Source organism: Ambystoma mexicanum, chromosome 9 (assembly GCF_040938575.1).
Source record: "Ambystoma mexicanum isolate Mex_15411 chromosome 9, UKY_AmexF1_1, whole genome shotgun sequence".
Classification (NCBI taxonomy): Eukaryota; Metazoa; Chordata; class Amphibia; order Caudata; family Ambystomatidae; genus Ambystoma; species Ambystoma mexicanum.
This window is the reverse complement of record NC_090931.1, coordinates 868429631-868451776: the sequence shown is the minus strand read 5'-3', so window position 1 is coordinate 868451776 and position 22146 is coordinate 868429631.

Sequence of the window (22146 nt, the reverse complement as noted above, 5' to 3'; positions counted from 1 at the left end):
AGCTGGAAACAGAGTTGAGCAGGGGAGGCAGCACCAAAGAGGAAGCTGAAACTATAAGCCAACTGCAACAGGAGTCTGCAGTACACTGGGAGAGACTACGTAATCTAAACTATAAAAAATACGTAGAGAGGCAACATGCACGTGGAGACAACCCGGAGAGAATATTGGCATGGTTGTACAAAAAGGAAACCCCCAGACCACCGATCAGAGCAATAACAGGGGGAGAATGGGCAACTAGTGGACACTCAAGAGGGTGTAAATTGAGAGTTCCTCGAATATTATAAAAATTGTAAGGGGATGAAGGAGGGAGCGATAGCAGGGAGATAATGGACACACTGGAAGACATAGGCATCCCACAAATAACCGTGGAGGAGCGAGAGGATTTAGATGCCCCAATCAAACTAGAAGAACTAGAAGAGGTGGTAATGCAACTACCCACCAGTAAGACCCCGGGGGCTGATGGACTCCCCAGCGAGTTTTACAAATCGTACAGAAATTAAGTGCTCCCCCACTGCTGGCAATGTTAAATGAGGCATTTGAAAAAGAGAGGCTACCAGAATCACTGAGAGAAGCGATCATCATTCCACTCCCCAAACCCAATAAGCCAGGCAGTGATTGCGGATCGTATAGACCGCTATTGATGCTGAACCAAGATTGCAAAATGCTCACGGCGGTGTTGGCAAATAGAATGAAACAAATCATAAGCAAACTAATACACCCTGATCAGACCCAATACGTCCCGCACAGGAACATACCCGACAACCTTAGACGACTTCACCGGGTTATAGAGCACACCAAAGGAGACTCGGGTAAGATTGTGATTGTATCACTTGATGCAATAAAAGCCTTTGACTCCGTCAAATGGCCCTGGCTAAGTGCAGCCCAGACTAACTATGGGATGGGGGCTGGGTACCTGGAATGGGTCAAATTATTGTACAATGCACCGCTAGCCAGAGTCAAGACGGGAGCAATCATTTCGGAGAGGTGGCAACTTAGTAGGGGCATGAGACAGGGATGCCTGTGGTCTCCAATGTTGTATATCCTAGCACTGGAGCCCCTGGCAATATACTTGAGACAGCAGTATGAGGTAATAGGGATCAGTATAAAAGGAGAACCGCATCTGGTTTCACTATATGCAGATGACATGTTGCTGTACGTACGATATCCTGAGGAAAACCTCCAATATATCTTGGAGGTGATGGAGCGATTTGCGTCGCTGTCTGGCATATCAGTGAATCCCAAAAAATCATGCATATTCCCATTGGGGAGGTATGTAGGGGTCCCACGGAATCAACTACCAGTCTTACAAATACCATGGGAGATAAACACGTTCAGATTCCTGGGGATAGACATTTATCACACGGTGGAGGCAGAACACCAGCATAACACAGAGAAAGCGGTAAAAAACATCACACATAGCATGAGGTTCTGGACTAAGCTCCCTTTGGCAATGATGGGAAGAGGGGCGCTGTTGAAGGTGGTGTTGTTGCCAAGATGATTACATTTCTTTGGGAACATACCATGTCTGATACCAAGGCGATTCTTCATTAAGCTACAGAGCATATGCAGGGAATTCCTATGGCACGGTACTAGGAATAGAATTGCCCTTTGGAAGTTGCAAAATACGCATGATAAAGGGGGTATAAAACTGCCAAATTATGAGATCTATTACCTAGCTAGTCAACTACAATATGTGGCCAAGTGGCTATCAGAAGATCCGACCTCAGAATCAAGATTGTTGAAACTGGAGTGTGTCCCGTTCTTCCTGAAAGAAGTGATATGGCTGCCCAAATTAGAGCTGAGAGAACGCCCAAAAATGATGGTGCTGGGATGGAAGTTATGGCGCAAAGTCTGTCAGGTCTTGGAAAACCCAACCCTGTGTTCTCCGCAAGTGCCGTTAGTGGCACTGACAGGAGGAGAAGGGCAACTAATGAAAACGATTCAAAGATATTGGGAACCGGTGGGGATTGTAACCGTGGGAGACATATGGCAAGAGGGGAGATAAAGGAATTTGTGGCATTGGTGGAGGAAACAGGGTTACATGTGGGGCAGTATTTTACATATAACAGAATGGTACGGTGGATCAGAGAGACATGGTCGGAAATAACACTAGCAGAGCTGCCTGACGCAGCCATAGAAACGACGTATGATATAGCAGAAGGAGGGCATGAGATTTCTAAACTATATGAGCTAATGATGTCCAGAGTGGGGAAGGAAGTGACCCAATTAAGACATGTCTGGGAAGAAGATGTAGGTGAAACCATGAGTGATGGGATGTGGCAGAGGGCCCAAGGATACCACAAGAAAGTATCTAGGAACGCGAGGTTGCAGCAAAGACAGCTATATGTAACCCACAGAGCATATATGACTCCCCAGAGAATAACCAGATTCAAGAGCGTAGAACGACAAAGATGCCCCAAATGCAGGGAAGAAAATGCTAGGATGACAAGAAATAGCCTGCCGGCAAGATGATAAAGGGATTAAGATAAATATTGAATCAGCGTGGGCATGTATGATATGAGGGTTCCCTAGACCACGGCAATTAAAACATGTGAGTAAATTAAAGGACTTGGCATATATAATCGCCAAGTATAGAATTGCCATGGTATGGAAGGCATGTAACAGACCAAGGGTAGATGTCTGATGGAGAGATCATCAGAAATGGACTGAAGCTGAAACAGCAGTGTGGCAGGAAGCGGGTAATAAAGGAGGGGAAGAATAAGCGCAAACCCTGACAGCTTGGAAACACTTAGTGTCCACATTACATGCCCCCCCCAGGACTGGTCAAGCGACCAGGACTCAGTAGAGGACATAGAAAGTAGAACCCCCCTAGAAGAAGTAGAGGCGGATCGCGAAGAGGAGTAGGCTCGAGATGAGAGGAGGGAAAGGGATAGGATGATATATGTAAAATGATGTAATATTGTGACATGCACTGTACGGTTTTGTTGTGTGTTTGTTTATGGTAAAATCAATAACAAGTAACTATACCAAGTATAAACATATACAAAAAGAGTAGGTGTGAGCACCAGGAAGGTTTGACTACCATGCTGAGTCTTGCTTCTCTGTAGTTGGAGTCTACTTGCAGCCGGTTGTAAAAATCCAAGGGGGCTGTGCTCAAAGCTCCTAGCGAGACGTTGTGGAATGGTTGGGGATTTTAATGGAATCTACTGGAGCAAAATCTCCAGTAGCTTATGATTCTCTGGCCGGGCAGAGAATCATAACCTACTGGAGCTTCCACCACACTTCAGAAGCATTACTCAGTGCCCATCAAATTGCCAAGTACACGACTACCCTAAACTCATGTTCTCCCACACTATCCACTTGCCTTGATAAGGACCCCCAAGTGGTCAAAACACGTGTCGGCACCCTAGTAACATTAAAATACTATGCAAAATGCAAGTGGTTGTGACCTTTTGTAACCACAACATGACAATCGCAATTCAAGTTTTGTACATTATATGAATTGAATGTACAGCACCTACTTTGTAAAAATTCCCAACCTTTCTATAAACAAATACAAATTCCGTAAGAAATATCCTCAATTGTACTACAATGCAATTATATCATTCCACCATATTACAAACACTTTATACTTCCACAACATTACCTATAATTACTATACACATATTACTACTGTGGTGGTTGTGGCCACAGGCCATTGGCCACAACCACTACAATAGAATTAAACCATATTACAAATACGTACAATACACCTTCAAATAATAAAACTCACCCTGACCCCTCTGCAATTGAAATAATCTCAGCAGACACCAACATTTTTCGCACACCCTTCTTTATTGTTCATGTTTGTATCCTACTCTGTGAAAGGGTAGTGCTTCCTGCCCCGCACCCAAGTTTTATCCATGAATACATTTACAGCAGAGCCAACCAGACCTTAGTTAAGTGTGCTGCTATACATTATTTAGCCTTTTCTCTTTTTCCTCTCCTCCTTGGAGGTGTGACACAGAAACAGTATAGTGCACCCATCCTTTTGAATCATACATACGCTAAAATTATTTTTGAACACCATGTCGAGGAATGACTTTCTCCAGAATTAATGATCTGATGGACAAACATGCGACTACTTTAGTCTTCTCTAACGAGGAAGCAAGTAGAATTCATTCACTAATCTCGCAAGTAGAACATACAACAGATACATCGAGTGTTCCTAATAGATTAATTAATTAACCTGAAAGACTTTTCAGCTGAGCAATATCACAAAAGTTACATGCTTCGACATTGGTGGAGTATTATAAATATAAACGCATCTCGAGGGGATTAAGAGTTTACTTAAGCCCCACACTATGCAAGGACAGCATTGAGTTCATAACAAAATGGGACCAGGAGGTTTGGGGGAGTAGGGAGGTCCAAAGGGGGGGCGACGGGGCAACTTTTCTGGGAAAGAAGGTAAAAAGGATGGACGTGCAGCCGGGACACAGGAGTGGGTTGGTGATCCTTCAAGTGGTTAACACATAACGTACGAGGGCTGAACACCCCTCTTAAAAGGAAGAAGTTGGAACAGTTCACAAGGAAAGAGGGGCCGGATATCCTGGGGCCTCAGGAAACTCATCTATTGTCCAAAGATCAGGGGCGGTTGAGATTACGGGGGTTTGATCGGATCCTTCATGCTACTAGTATCAGCAAAACGAAGGGAGTGGCTCTGGCTTTTAGAAATAGAGTGGACTTTAGGATTGGGGATGTCGTACGAGACAAGGAGGGGAGGTATATAATAGTCAGGGGGAAGTTTCAGGATATCCCCTATACCATAGCAGTTGCATATGCACCACATTTGGGTCAGGAGCAGTTTCTACAGCGAGTGTTGGGGGTATTGGAGCAGGGGGCTTGTTGCCAGGTGATCCTGATGGGTGATCTTAACATTGTATGGCACAGGGAACGGGATAGGCTTGTGGGCCAGGTAAGAGGAGGGGGCGGTGATATCAGCAGCTTTGAAGGATAGGATTGAGAGGATGGGATTGAGTGACACATGGCAGGAGCTGAAGGGGGAGGAGGAGGGATTCACGTTTCTGTCCTGAGTCCATGGGTTGCAGTCCGGAATTGACTACATCTGGGTCTCTGCGGGTTTGGTGAGTAGGATTCGGGAGGTGAATACAGACCCTATAGGAATAGCAGACCATAAAACAGTCTCCATTATTTTGGATTTAGGGCGAAAAGAAAGGAGGATGTGGGGAAAGAAGTACCCTAGAGCCTTATTAAGGGATATGGTGATTAGGGAAGAAATGGAAGAAAAGATCAAAAGTTTCTTCGCTCTTAATAGGGAGGGAGATACGAGTGAAGAGGTCAGATGGGACGCATTTAAGGCTACTCTCAGGGGGGGAATTAATAGTGGCAGCCACCCTTCGGACAAGGCAATTTAAGGCACTTGAATCACAGCTGAAGGCGGAGGTAGAGGCAGCTAGACAACAAATGGGTATGACTCTGTCCAAGTCTGCCATGAGGGACTACAGGAGGGCGGTGGGGCAATTAGAGGTTCTCCGGACCAAAAAAGCGGAGGGGGTTCTGCTTGTGGTGCGCCAGAAATACTATGCAAAGGCGGGTAAAGCTGATGTGCTGTTAGCGCGCCTCCTTAGAGGAGTGAGATCGAGGAATGCTATTACGGCGTTTAAAACAGGAGCAGGGGAAAGGGTGACACGTCTAGAGGATCTACAAGAAACTCTTGCAGAGTATTACGAATCACTCTACGCTTCGCAGCATACTTGGGCTGACCTACAGGAGAGGTTTTTGGAGAAGGTGCAGTTGGGGAGAATAGGGAGGGAAGTACGGGAATCCCTAAATCAGGAAATTACGGAGGTAGAAGTAGGGAAAGTGATTGGGGGAATGCAGGCTAATAAAACCCCAGGCCCAGATGGGTATACGGGAGCTTTTTATAAAGTATTCAGCACATTACTGATCCCGCACCTGACCTCACTCTTCAATACATTTAGGCAGACAGGCAGAATAACTCCTTCCATGGAAGAGGCTAAGTTGACCCTTATTCTCAAGCCTAACAAGAGCCCAGAGGAAATAACGTCCTATTGGCCTATCGTGTTCATAAACACTGACGCTAAGATTTTTGCTAAGGTTTTGGCGAATAGGCTTGAGAATTGTCTGCCGGATTTGATACACCCGGATCAGGCGGGATTCGTTAGGGGTAGGCAAACGGCGGACAATGTAAGCCGGGTCGCCCTTTTAATAGAAAAGGTGCAGAAAACAGGCACTCCCGCAGTCCTTCTTGCTTTGGACGCAGAAAAAGCATTTGACCGCATGGAGTGGTCCTTTCTGTTGCGGGTTTTGAGGCAGATGGGATTTGGAGAGGAATTCTTAACGATGGTGCAAGCCAATTATCAGGCTCTGTCTACAGGATAGCGTTAAATGGAGTGATGTCCAGAATCGTTGGTTTGCATAGGGGTACAAAGCAAGGTTGCCCCCTCGCCCCAATGCTTTATGCAATCTGTTTGGAGCCTCTCCTTCAGGCGGTAAGGTTGCGGGGAGATACGGGGCATACCTTTCGGGGGGAGGCAACAGAAGGCAGCAGCGTTCGCTGATCATACGCTGCTTACCCTGACAGATCCAATTAATTCAATACGGGCTAGTGTGAGCCTGCTAGAGGAGTTCGCGGAGGTTTCGGGGTTCAGAATTCATAGTGGTAAGTCTGAAATTTTGAACCTTACGCTTAAGGGAGGGGAGCGGGACATGTTAAGAGTGAGTACTCCCTTTCTGTGGAGATCGGGGGGCATTAGGTATTTGGGAGTCAAGATTATGGCATCCCTTGCAGGTTGGTACTCGGCTAACTACCCCCTCTCCTGAAAGAAATTAAGAGGGATTTTCAGAGATGGATAAATCTCAGGGTTTCATTGCTGGGGTGGATTGCAGCAGTCAAGATGGTCACGCTCCCAAGACTCCTCTACTTATTTCAGGCGATTCCGCAGACAGTGCTTTCTGGGTTCTTTGGGGCTTTGGGGACACTGACCAACGAATTCCTATGGGAAGGGAAAAAAGGCACGGTCAGTAAGCGCCTGTTAATGGCGCCCAGAGGGGAGGGAGGACTGGGACTACCGAATTTCAGGAGGTATTTTGAAGCGGCCCAGTTGAGAGTGATCAGGGAATGGTTGAAGGGGGAGGAGGGATCGCAAGACAAGCTATGGGTAAGGATGGATAGGGCGGTTGCACACCATGATTTGGCAGAAGTCCTCTGGTTACCTAAGTCTCATAGGCCTCCACATCTATATGAGAGTTCAATAACTAAACTTATGGCGGATACTTAGGATAAACTCTCGGGGTCCATAAGGATAACGACATTCCCCTCCCCATTCACGCCGATTTTTGTTAATAGGGACTTCACGCCAGGAATAGAAAAAGGGGCGTTCCACCAATGGCAGGATGGAGGCTGTAGGAAGTTATGTGATATGTTTCGAGGGGGGAATTGTTGACTTTTGAGGACTGTAAATGGGAGTTTGCGATACGAGAAGGGGAAAGATTAAGATACGTGCAGATAAGGCACTGGGTGTTGTATCCGGTGAACAGGAAGGCGGCAACCAGGGAGCTAACAAAACTTGAAGTCTTTCTCATATCCAATGCTGGGTTGAAGGGCCTGATCTAAAACCTTTATAAGATCTTGGGGAGTGAGAATGTTGGTCAACGGTGGGGGTATATGCAAAAATGGGACCGTCTCCTGGGAAGAGAATTAGAAAGGGAGGAATGGGAAAGGTTATGGAGGAGGGCCACCAAGCTGGTGAAAGCATCCCAACTGCAGGAAGCTTGGTACAAAATTCTGGTTGGATGGCATTCATAGAATTTATCCGGGAACTTTGGGCAGATGCTGGAGGAGCTGTGGGCTGGAGGGCACAGCAGATCATATTTGGTGGACATGCCCAAAAATAGTGCCTTTTTGGAGGGAAATTCAGAGTGCGCAAGAGCAAGTCGATGGTCTGGGGGATGATAAAACGCCTGTTCAGATTCTCCTGGGAATTGGAAGAGCCCGGTGTGAGGGGGAGCCTAAAACGAGAGAAAAGGCGAAACTGACATTGGGCCTCATTACACGGACGGCGGTGAACCAAGGTGCTATTAGCACCTCGGTCCATGCCGGTAAAATACTGGCACCGCGTTGGTGGAAAGGGGAATTACCACCCTATTCCAAGGTTGGTGGGGCGGTAATTCCCCCTTCCCCCATTGCCCTTCCCCATTTCCATTTTTGCCCCATAGGGCATAATGGGAATGGGGAAGGTGCTAATTACGGCACCGCAAATTGCGGTACCGTAATTAGCTCCCTGGTCCCTTTGCGGGTTGGTTTTTAACACCTGCAAAAAGCAGGCGTTACATTCTCCAACAGCGCAGAGGGACCTTGTAGTAAGGCGGTAAGGGTTTACCGGTACCGGTAAAATACTGGTACCGCTAAACCCTTACCGCCTACCGTGTAATGAGGCCAATTAACTTTAGCAGCTATGTTGGTAATAGCGCAAAGATGGAAGAGCCTGGAAACCCGCATGATAAAAGACTGGCTACGAAAGTTTGGGAAATAGTATCTCTTGAATGAGCGACATATGCCATGAACAATAAGGTTCAAAATTTTGCTGCAGACTGGGGTGACATACTGACCTTTCTTCGGGATGATTTCAGAATAATGTGCTGTCCGCAGCGCTTGAGACTGCTTGAACTGCAATGAGAAATGATGAATGGACAAGAAAGAAAGCAAATCGGGGTGGAACGGAGGTTGCCTTAGGGGGGGAAGGAGGAGGGACGGGAGGGGGGGCATTGTTGGAAGAATGGTTGAAACATATTGTAAAACTTAATAAAAAGTTTTTAAAAAAATAAAAAGGGACCAAATTCTCAATAAGTATTCATTGGATTTGACATTATTAATGATAGAAGAACTGTCCAAGAATCTACACTCAATAGACAATGAAATAACTGAACTAAAAACTAAATTGAGAGGACTAAAAACTTCGGAAGAATTTAAACACATCATTGATGATATCAATAGAAAATGAACAGGTTATCAACAGTACATCGAACAAAGGAAGATAAGAAAATTCAAAAGGGATACCCTTGACTACATGAGGCACATAGTATATAACTGGCAAGAATACTATGCACAAAAGTTGGGTGATACCAACAAAAGTAACCCACATAGACCAGGGGGACAACCACATTCCAGTGATCCTAGTGAAGACATTAATTCAAGTGATAGTACTGGGGAGAGATCGATCCCACAGACAAGAACAATCAGTGACACTACGATTATTTAAGTGCGACCATCTATACCATCCAATATAGAACCTGGACACTCTAGGGTACCTTTTTTAGACCAAAGAAGCAAACAAGAAGAGGCAAAAAAGAATACTAAGATAAAACCAGAAATAACCTCTAACAACATTGTGGTCAACATCTCAAGTAAACCTCTTACTGATCACCAATTGAGACTGTGCAATATAGAATTTTCATTCGTACCAACATTTAACACAATTTTCCCTACAGAGAAAATTAATCTTCAGAAACTATTACGTAAAATGTGTCTACAAATCTTCTTTGAACTTCAACCTTTAGAAGATCAAGATTCTACTCTGATGGCTTGTCTAGAACTCTGTCCTAAAAGTCAATTCAATCCCAGCTTCAATAACGTAGCTCTCAATCTATTTGACCATGAAGTGATCAAACAAATTAACAAAATGTACTTCAAGAGTAAATTGCCTATGAACATCAAAAACAAACAACTTAAAATGATTTAGAGTCTGACGAAAGATGATAGTCTAATTACCAAACCAGCAGATAAAGGAGGAGCTATAGTTGTAATGGATTTCTCCTTCTACCATACCAGCTGTATAGACCTATTAACTGATGACAATACATACATGCTACTGGACAGAGATCCCATCCTAGAAATCAAAGAAATCATCAAAACGACATTGGAGAAAGCAGAAGCCAAAGAATGGATCTCGCTCAAAACCAAATAATTTCTGACCAATACATTCCCCATAACTCCAATCTTTTCTGCGTTACCTAAGATTCATAAACATGCTACCATACCTCCCTTCAGAACAATAGTAGCTGGAACTGAAAGCATATTCGACCCTTTGGCAATTTATGTTGATTAAATACTACAGCCCCTTGTTCAAACCACAGACATCGATACTATCTCCACTGAATATCTGCTTTTTGCATTAGACGTGGGCAGCCTTTACACATCCATTCCACACCAGGATGGTCTTGAGGCAATAGAATGGCTTATCCTGACAGACGGCGTTAGAGGTGACAAACAATTCATCATAGAACTACTCTAAATCCTCCTCCACAATAACTATTACAGATATAACAATAAATACTATGCTCAGATCTCAGGTACGGCAATGGGCTCGGCCATGGCTCCATCATATGCAAACATATTCATGTATTATTCCGAAAAACAGCACATACTGGACAACCCAAGATGGATCCCAAACTTGCTAATTCTGGAAACACTATATCGATTAAATTTTGGGAATTTGGAAAGGCACAAAAACTGAACTCAGCAATTTTCACAACTTTTTGAACAACATACATCCCAGGATCATATTTACACATGAAATAGGCGGCCCCTATCTACATTTTCTTGATGTAGAACTCAACATGGTCGGCTCCCCTAACAACCTGTCTGAACTCAGTCCTAGCTACAAGAGCATTATCATAGATAGTACACCATCCCCATCTCTAAAAGTGTGAAAACCCTAGGCTTCCACCTTGATGCCAACACTAACCTCACCAAACAAATCAATACGACCGCCTCAGCTACTGCCTACACGGGTAAGCTAATTAGGGCTAGCAGACCCTTCCTATCTTCCAACAGCTGCCTCACTCTTGCTAGAGCACTCATTCAGCCCAAATTGGACTATTGCAATAGTCTGTACCTAAGAGCCAACCAGTCCATAACCAACAAACTCCAGGTTCTTCAAAATAATGCTCTACGCGCAGCACTCAACATCCCAAGGCGTGCGCACATTTCCACTACCAGGAAAGCGTGTAAATAGCTCTCCATACAGCAGAAAATCGACCTCAAAACCATTTGCCTCACTTACAATGCCTTAAACCACCTAGCCCCACCGTATCTCACCAATAAATTTACTCTCAAATCCGCCACCAGAACCACCAGATCATCCAACTCCTCATGCCTGTTAGTGCCTAGATTTGCCTTAAAAAGAGCAGGAGGCACTAGCTTCACAGTGCTAGCCTCCCAACTTTGGAACACCCTACCACTCAACATTAAAACTATTGAGTCTTTTCCGATCTTTAGGAAACATGTTATTGGCTGGTTACTGAATAAAGAGTAGAATTTACCTTCACTCTCTAATATCTAATAGCCGCAACTATGCCTGTATTATACGTAAATTGTAGTACCATTTAAATTATGTAAATTGTTGTACTATGTAAATGTATATCTCATGCATGCAACCGCTTCCTTAAATGCCCTTCTACCTACTGGTCCGGAGCGCTATACAAATAAATAAAACAAACAAACAAACAAACAAACATCACCAACACTGGGCTAGAAACTAAGGTGTACCACAAACCAACTGATGTGAATAACGTTTTACACTATGTGAGTTCCTATCCTAGACAAATGGTACGCAGTTTACCATATAGCCAATTTCTACACATCAAAAGAATCACAACTGACAATATAACTCTTGAGAATGAATATAAATAATTTCACATCAAATGTTCTGACAGAGGATACCCAACTGAAACATTGACAGAAGCAAGAACCAAGGCAGACTCCATAGCTAGGGATCGTCTATTACACCCAATACCCAAGGATAAAGGCATACCTTTATTATATATATCTGAATTCTCCAGACAGAGTTTTCATCTGAGAATAACTACAACGAGAAATTGGAAGCACTTGCACCATGATCCGTTTCTCCTAAAGCTATCCCCGGAACCACAAAAGATTGCCTACAAGAGGGGAAGAAACTTCAGAGACATACTGATTAAAGCCGAGAAGAGTGCACCAAACAAACAGAGAAAATTGGCTACACGGAAGAAAGGCACGTTTCCCTGTCTACAATGTAGTAATTGCAGCTATGTGACTAAAGGAAACTCGATTCAACATCCCCATACTGGACAGAAGGTACCTCTTAGAGACTTTGCTACGTGCAACTGCACGGGAGTTATCTATGCTATTGAATGCCCTTGTGGGCTTCTATATGTGGGACGAACTAACAGATCAGCCAGGTAGCGATGGCTTGAACATAAATCTAACAAAGGACACACAATGCCAAGTCTCCTGTGGCAAGACATTTAAAAGAACACAGGCACAATGTGTCCCAGGTTAGATTTGTCATATTGGAAGTGTTTCATACCCCACCTCAAGGGGGCAACAAATTGAAGAAGCTCACACAAAGAGAGATTCATTCGACCCACATGTTGGACACAGTACATCCCAGAGGCATGAACAAGGAGTTCAATCTAAAATGTTTCGTCTGAGACTATGATATTAACTTTTTTCACCATCTTCTCTACATCAGTGATGTCCGCTGATATACTTATCATCTGTTTCCATCACACTCTATTCTTTACATTGCAGACTCATTATATTGTTTATAGGCCTTGTCCTGTTTATTCTATCTTGAAAGGATGTTTTAGTTTTATTTCATTCAGCACAGGTTTGAGTTTTTTGTTTTATCATTGGAGCCTTTGTGTGCTTACTTGCCCATTGCGTTATTGAACATTGATTCTTTGATTTTCTTTTTAAATATACATTGTAGAGGAGATCCCAAATAAAGCCTGCACTCCAATCGTCCATTTTGAAGTACCCGGAACGTTCACACCGAGATATTTGACGTATGATGAGCAAATAAACCAGCAGAGAGCCGCAGTAGGGGTCTGCACAGTACCCTTTAGAAGAACAGCACCTATTGATGTACCTATACCAAGAACACGATGTACAGTAAGGTATCCATTAAGAAAACCATACCAGCAAATAAGACAAAATGAAGATTGCTTAAGTACAGTCCCGGAAGAAACCAAAAAGGCCTTAATGGAAGACGAATGGTGACGTCACAAGGGCACGGACTGACTTGCAGATAGAAGAAATGACAACCATAGAATGATGCAGAGAGACGAAACGTTATGAATAAAGATATCATGAACATAGAATGAAGGGACGATGTCAAAATGAAAGAAGCTTAGGCTGTAAGCAGAATGAAGATATCCAACCGGCTAACGCCTGTACATATGCTTGAAACGCAAGAAGCTAAGAAACCAGTGCAGCTTGCTATGCTTAGTAGAAGAATAGAGCGACAAGCGCCATGTTTACATAATGTACCTCAAAACAAGGCACAGTATTATAAGTACAAGTCCACTTTCCATTAAAAGCAGAATCAACTTAGGTTACTAGAGGCCAAAACACGACAAGCCTCATATCCTAGCAAAACAAGTATAAACGGCTGAATCAAAACTGAGCAGGTGCAACTCATGCCAAAGGAGCCAAGGTCATACAAATAGAAGAAACAAACAGAAGCTACATCTAATTGAAACTTAAGAACAGAATATCCTGCCTCTGAAAGGTCAAGATAAGGGAGCGTAGGCAGGTGGCAAGCCAAATAAGAATTAAATGCACAAATCGAGAGAAACTAGGCAAATGCACGATGTCTGCATCACGTGACCATCCGAGCGAGGAGAAGCATGAGTTCACACCTGCGATAGCATCCGCCCAAGAGAAGATAGCAGAACTTTCTCAGTCAGAAGATGCAGTTTTGAGGCCAACCACAGTAACATGATTGATACATTGTTGTTGAAGTGATGTTTGAGTGTAACCTTAATTGGAGGAAGGCCGGGTAGCTGAGGGGCACCCTGCACCTGGCTGTCCATTCTGCGTGCTGCTAGCGAAGTGGACATTTATTCATGGGGTTGGTGCCAACCCAATCACAATGGACCAAATAATCTAGGCTCTTATAGTTAGTAGAACCAATGGACGTCGTACTTTTAGTGATGTCTACAGTAGTCATTTTTGAAGGGAGAGTTTAGACGCCCACCTGACAGTGTTTACCCAATCCCCTCACTCCGTTACCATATACAGATATAGCACCTATGTTAAAGTTACCTTTTCCGAACCAATAGAAATGCTTATTAAATTTGGAGTGTTACACGTCAGCAATGACAAGTTTTTAGTATAAATGATGTTGTTTTTATGAAGTTCGTTGGAGTTGAAGCGAGACAGACGATCACATCACTGCTGATTTCCATGACTCCCCGTTTTTTGTACTTGTCATTAAACGGACACTCTTTGCCAAACCATTAAGTTGTCCTTATTGAGTGGTGTTGGAGTAAATACATCTGCACCCCCATCCATCTCAAAGGTGCAGCTATCTCGATTTAAAGTAGTTCGGAGCAAACCCAGACTCTATGGGCCCAGCTGGGAGACTCCCCAGTACACTTGGTAGCAGAGATTTGATGGTTTATCGACTATCGATTATTGATTAAGTAAGACACCTATTGACCGTCAACATAAAGTAACTCTAGGTCTTCGGCAATATCACAAGTCCTTTGCCATTCGGCTGAGTAGACCGTGAAGCTCCCTGTAGACATGGCAGAATAAAGAAAGACTGCAGTCAGGGCCTGAAGGGACCCGTGTTCCCCACACTTCCCTTCCCATTCCTAGAGGCAGCTGAGTGGGCGAAATGCCGAAGAAGGCGGTAACGAAGGCGGTGATCCCGAGGGTTCAGAGAGGAATTATGAGAACGGTGAGTGAAACAAAAATTGAATGCTTTGGCAAATAGTGCATGCCTTAGAACAAGTAAAGGGAAAAGGTAACATAGGAAGGCGGGAAGAAAACAAAATATAGTTAGAATTAGAGAAGACTGAAAATATATAAGGGGATAATGACTTGGGAATAATTGAGAAGTAAAAGATTACCGGGGCAGACACCCGAGAAGTGAAAGTTTACCGGGGGAGACACCCGAGAAGTGAGAGGATTCGCCTTATTCCTATGCTTTAATACAGCGGCTAGAAGAAACGTGTACCCAGAGTCCCACATAATGGGGAACGATTAGACTACCACAACGTTTAAAGACATCGTGAAAGGGGTACGTTTACACTCCATGAAGGGGTAATGATTAGAGGCAGAGATATCTGTGTGCAGCTGGTGTCTGTTTAGTCTGTCAAGCGTCTCTCTTATATGTTTTTTGTCGTGACGTCATATGTCTAAAAAATAAATTCTTGGAGAAAACAGATCCAAATTTTGTGCAATTTTACAGCTGAGATGAAATCGCATGTGAATTAATGTTTTTGAGTAAATTGGAAGATATGAAATTTTGGTGAACATTTGGATTGGAGCTTGCAGTGTTTGGTGCTCGCTCATATTGTTAGAAGTTGTTTAAGTCACACGGAAACATGGACAAGTGTTGTATAAAAGGAAAGGAAACAGAGTTAAGCGTGAAAGATATAACTCCATTGGCACACTTATGCAAGCAGTTGCCAAAACACGCACCCAAGGTAAAGAACTATAGTACCCAGTGGGTTAAAGGTACCGCCCACAAGATGTTTATGCCATGGCCACAAAATGGATCTTTATCTAAAGCCGTCTTACAACATATGACAACATATTTGCATGCCACATATACAGGCAAAAAGCTAGAAAAATGCCTTGCTGTTCTCGAGTTGTCGAAAATGTTTGAACAGGGAAAGGAGGAAGAGCCGCCAACAAATTGGATACTTAATGCATGCACAGAGGGGGGTGAGACACCTACCATGCCACCTGCCCCACCCGAAACAAAAACTGAAGGAAGGACGAGGGATTATACCCACTGAGAGAACTCAAAGCAGCCACAGGGTATAGCAACCCCGCATATGAGTCACCTAAACATAGTAGTGACGAAAACCAAGGAAAGGATAGGGACAAAAATATTACCTCTGCAGTCCCACAGGACAAGGAGAGACGTAATGATGCAGGAGTAGATCAGGAAAAGACAAGTGCATCTCTCGATAAAGAGAGAGAAGGGAAGCGATGAAAGGGAAACGAAAGTAGAACTGATGTGATAGCATTCACAAAAGACGAATGGATGGGAGGACACATTTTATTGAAACTCGATGGCAAAGGCATTGATGACGTGAAACAAAAGGAGAAGTTAGGTGATGCACAGAGAAAAGGGAAAGAGAAGGAGTTAAGAGACGAGAGGATAAGCAAGAAAGACAGACAAAGGCGAGAACAGCTATATCGCGAAGAGGAAGAGAGACTGCTCGATCGCAACCCAAGAGCAGCCAATGACCAAGACAGACAAAAACAGCAGAGGTTAGAGGAAGAGCAAAGAATATGTGAGAAGAGAATAAAAAGATGAAGAGATGAGGAAATCCGAAGGGCAGAGGAATGTAGAAATGAAAAGAGAAGGGAAGAAAATAGGGTCAGAGAAGAGGCGAGGAAACGCAAAGATTTCGATGAGGACATAGAACGTAAGCGAAGACAGAGAGCACGCAATCTTGAGTATCTGGAGAGAGAGGTTAGAAAACACGCTGAAGTGGAGGATTGGGAAGATATAGAAGAATTTTTTCCTGCATATGATTCAGTACCAGGCACATCTAGGGCAAACATTGACGATGACTTCGATACCAGAAGCATCAGAGAAACGATCGATAGAATATATGATGAAATGGGCTTAGAACAAATACCTCAAGGGGTGGGGGAAGATGAGCACCTAGAAAGCACTCAGATTTACGACACTGAGGATGTCACCCGAAGTAGTGGGAATAGGGAATTATCCCTAGATAGATTAGAAATCAGTAGGAACCAAGACGATGCAAGAAGCTGCACGAATTGGGGACAGACAATGTCCGACTTCGAAAGGGAGGAGCGTGAGGAAAATGAGTAAGAGAGACAAAGCGAAAGATGACTCCAAAAGGAGAAGGGAATAAGATGGTCAGACACTAGCTAGTCTGCACTGAGGGCATCAGAGTCAGCCACGCAGCCTAACCGATATGAAGAAGTATCTCACTGTCAGAGGGGGGTTTCTTCGCCGCCCTATGTGGACAGACTGAGAGCATTGCCAGGTAGATGGCGATGTGGAAATATTACTCCTGCAATAGACAGGAGAACAATGAGAGAAGAGAGAGAGGGCTACACATTCCAATTTCCATTGTTCGAGAAGGGGGAATTAAGACTGCAATATATTCCATGGCCACACATGGATCGAGAACATTAGAAAAACAAGCTTCCAATACTGACATCGGGAGCCGGAAAATGGATACACGAATTAGAAAAAATGACAGGAGGAAACACCTTAGCTATTAGGGACATTAAGGGTCTCCTAATCGCCATACTTGGTGAGAGAACTGACAATGTGTGGGCACAAGCAGGCTTCCCTGGTGTAACCACAATCAATACCTCACATGACGGAGCTCCATTTAACAATTGTAGAGCCGCAGTATGGAAAGCGCTATGATTGCTCTATCCAGATACTTCCGATATGGGAGCTATAATGACGCGGAAAATGAAAGAGTCTGAGGATCCATTGATTTAGATACAGAATTTTCAAGACGCATGGGTGCTCGAGACTCATGAATCTTGGACAAATCCATACCTGTATTTTACCATATATTGTGCCAAGGACTGCCAGAACCAGAACAGAAACAGCGCAAGAAGCTGGTGGGAATCGAGGCTAAACCTTGGGCAGAAATACAGTTAACCCTTGCATACTATTGTAGGTTGCTGCAGGAAAAGAATCGCAAAAAGGAAGCAACTCGAAAAGGCGAGGAAGCGAAATTGGTGCAAAAGAAATTGTCAATATATGCTTTTGAGGGAGCTATGATAACAAGCGCAGCTGAATCGAGCATGCAGCAGGGGGCTAGTCCACAACAAAATAATCAGGGTAATGCAGGATTTTACCCACAGGGGAGAGGATTTAGGGGAAGAGGGTGGCAGAGCAATCAGGGAGGTTTCCAAAATAATCAAGGAGGTTTTCAAAATATGCAAAATGGTAAACAAGATATGCCTAATGGGCAAATAATCCGACCACCACCAGTATGTTGGCTGTGTGGAATGACAGGGCACTTGGCACGCACATGCAGAAACCAAGGCATGATATAGGATGACCAAGGAACAGGAGCAGGTATGGGGAATCCACCTGCAGCCTTGCAGCAGGGAATTTCACAAACTCACACAGTGCAACAACAAGCACCAGGAGTGCAACAAGGTCCATAACCTCAGAGCATGGGGAATTTTGCACAAGGACAATCCCAACAGGCACCAACGCAGCAGTCACAACCAATGGGCTGAGGGCAGGCAATGAAGCCTGGAATAGAAAATGACAATACTCATGGAGGAAATCACGCAGCACCAACTTTGTATGTGAACTAGGACAGCTCACTGGGAACCCTCTTGTGTTCTATCCTATCAGTGACGCCAGACCCTCACAGGGAACCAAGGGTGGATGTCATTATAAGGGATAGGGAATATTCCTTTCTCGTTGACACAGGTGCAACGCGCTCGTGTATTCATGAGGGCAAGTTTTCCTTTTCTGGCGAGGCCATAAGTTTCACGGGAGTGACAAGTCATGTTCCCTTTACAAATGCACTTCCAGTCTCTATAGGAGAATGTGAAATGAACGTGCCTTTACTATATTCACGTCAGACCCCAGTAAATATTTTGGGAAGAGATTTAATGACGAAGTTAAACATGACAATCTCGTTCACGGAGGAGGGCATAGTATGTTCAACTCCAGGAATGCACTATTCAAATGTATGCAAAATAGTTAGGGCATACTCAGGACACATACCCATGAGGGCCATACTTTTAGAGCCAGAAATGTTCGCATATGGCATGCGCGTGCTTATGGCAGGAATACCAGGCCTTGCAGACAGAATCATGAGTACCCCTGATGAGTTCTTATTTAGACCCAGAATACTGATTCACGAGGAGGAGGGACAAGTATTTCCCTTGACGATACACACAGCTGCCATACGAGGGAAAGTAGCCTTGGTTGACGATTACGATGACGAGGGCAGACAATGGTGCGCGATAATCGCTATTGAAGAAGGATATCGAGCGACTGACATTACCAATTACCATCTGTTTGAAGAGCAAACAGACATAGGAGAGACAATGGTGGAAGTGAGTCTCACCTTTTGGGTGAATATGATCAAGAGAGAAGTACCCCAGAGAATGATGCTGACACTAAATCGTCCTGAGTATTTTGATGATGATATGGCCCAGGTGCCTGTCCCAGTATGGACTACAGGCCCGTATGACGTAGGCTTCTTGAAGGGGGTTGGGGAAGTGAAGATTAAACTGAAACCAGGAGCAATTTTACCCAAAGCTCAACAATATCCCATGTGCAGAGAGGCAGATGAAGGGATTTGTTAGACAATTTCTGTCAGAGTCGTCATGCAATACTGCAGTTTATCCAATCAAAAAATCAAAGGGAGGGTCTTGGCATTTAATCCAGGATTTACACCCAAATAAATTATATTGCTGAGGCCGAGTTCCCTCTAGTCCCTAACCCGGCTATAATTCTATCTAATATACCCATTGAGGCAAAATATTTCACGGTGATTGACTTGAAAAATGCATTTTTCTCAATCCTGTTGCACTGTGACTCACAAGATCTGACGTCATTCACATTCAGACAGATGCGTCTGAAAAGCAAAAGGCTGCCACAGGGGCACTGTGATTCTCCTTCCATTTTCAACAAAGTCCTGCAGATGGACTTGAGCAACATTGCATTAGAAAGTGTCATCCTGCAGTACGTGGATGACATCTTAATTTGCAGCACAACAGAAGAGCAATGCAGGAGCGATTCTGTTCAGCTATTGACTATACTGGCTGAGAAAGGATATAAGGTTGACAAAGGAAAGTTACAATATTGTCAACAAGAAGTGCTGTACATAGGCCAATTGATCTCACATGAGGGAAAGACAGTGACCCCTGAAAGGGCTGAAGCCATATTGAACACCGCTAAGCAACACACGACAAAGCAGATGCAAAGCTTTTTAGGTCTATGCAACTATATCAGGGCATGGGTCTTCGATTACAGCTCTTAAACTAAGCCTTTACTCCAGGCCCTAAAGAAGGCCCAAGTGATGAAAGAACAGATCGAATGGTCTGCGACCATGGAGACAGGGTTTGCTGAACTCGAAAGAGCTATCTGCAGAGCACCTGTTATAGGGATCCCTAATTATGCTGAGGAATTTAAGCTGTGTTCGCACACAAATGGCAGCGTCATGACGGCAGTGCTAGCTCAAAAAACCTCGTTGGGGTACAAACCGCTGGCATATTACAGTGGGAATCTGGACCCAGTAATGAGAGGCCACTTCCCATGCGAACAAAGTTTAGCTGCTCAGTGTTCGCCATAGAGAAAGCTACAACCATCGTAATGGGATTCTCAATCACGTTGTATGTCGAGCACTCGCTATTTGCCATTCTAGAGAAACCAAAGGGCAAATTGACATCTCAGAGAGCTTCTGCTTATGAAGTAATGATATCAAATCCATTGATTAAGATAGTCCGATGTAAGATAGTGAACCCAGCTATGTTTATAGTGGAGCCAGTCACTGAAGGAGAAATAAATACATGACTTTGCAAATTATGAAGAATTCTGTGATGAAATTCCCAGGGTAAAAGAAAATGCCTTGGCAGGAGGAGATATTGTCTTTATTGACGGGTCTTCAAGGATCGACCAAAGTGACGGGCAGAAGTACAGAGGTGTTGCTGTGATAAAGTGCACAGCAAATGGAGAGTTTCGAGTACTTCATAGTGCGCAAATACCATCTCACTATTCAGCGCAGGCTGCAGATTTATTGGCTTTGATACTCGCCATTGAGAATCATGCAGACCAGGAAGTAATGGTATACAGTGACTCCGCCTATGTGACATCGACAGTGCACACAGGCTTAGCGTGCTGGAAAAGGAGGGGCTACGCCCGAGCAGACGGTATGCCAGTACAGCACGCAGCCTTATTGGACAGGCTGATCAAGGCACTACAGCTCCCAGTAGCGGTCGTAAAATGCGCCACCCACATAAAAGAGACACATTTTATCTCACGCGGAAAGCATGCAGCAGACACGGAGGCCAAGCGAATGGCATCCAAAGATGAGATGATCATGGAAGTGGAAGTCATCCCTATCAATGAAAGGATGATGGTGGCACAAACTACGCCTGAATGTTGTAGCGATTTGGGGCAAACACAACTAATGGAACTACAAGGGGAGGCACCACAGGAAGAGAAGAACCTGTGGAAACATAGAGGGTGTTCTTTATACCCCCTCTGACAGCTTGTGGCGACAAGACAGCACTGGTTAACCAGTAATACCTGTGGCCCTTTTAAAAATAGCGCTGGAGCAGTTACATTACCCAGCTCATATGACTAAAGGAAATCTAGCAGCAACACTCGCAGAAGACTGGTTCATACTGAATTTAGTGGAGCACGTCGCATTTTTCATGGTGAACTGTTTAATTTGTCAGCGATTTACAGCAGGGCACACATTAAAGTAATGAGAGGAGTCATCCCCAGGCCAAATGGGCCTTTTCTGCACTTGCACATCGATTACGTCAACATGATTCAAGTATGTGACGGGTACAGATACTTAATTGTTGTGGTGTGTCCATTCTCTAGATGGATTGAGGCAGGTCCATGTACACACCCAAACTGTACCTGTGCGGCCAAATATTTAGTGAGGGAAGTTTTCCCCAGATGGAGGGTCTGCGAAGTTATGAGATCAGATAATGGCCCTAATTTTGTCAATACTGTATTCGAGCAGATTAACCTACTGCTTGGTATAAAGCACAAGTTCTCGTCGGCGTATCATCCACAAGGTAATGGGATCTGTGAGAAGCTCAACAGCTTGTTAAAGGAAAAGATAGCCAAGTTGAAGCTTACTCTAAAGAAGGGATAGTTGCACTGCCTTCCACTGGCATTGTGTGCTCTTCGGAACCAACCCGGCTCCGACCATCATCTTACGCCACACGAGATAGCCACAGGAAGAAGAATGAGAACTCCCCTAACACCCAGAGACATAGCTAGATGTGACGCCCAGTCAACAGGAGAGGTTTTAGGATCTGAAGTGCAAAACTATCTGAACTACATGACATCTTGCCGTACTGTAATTTCAGACCAGCTGCAGCGACGACAAAAAGGGTGCAGCGCAGAACAGAACACAGAAGGAGACGGTACGAGACGAGCCAAGATTCAA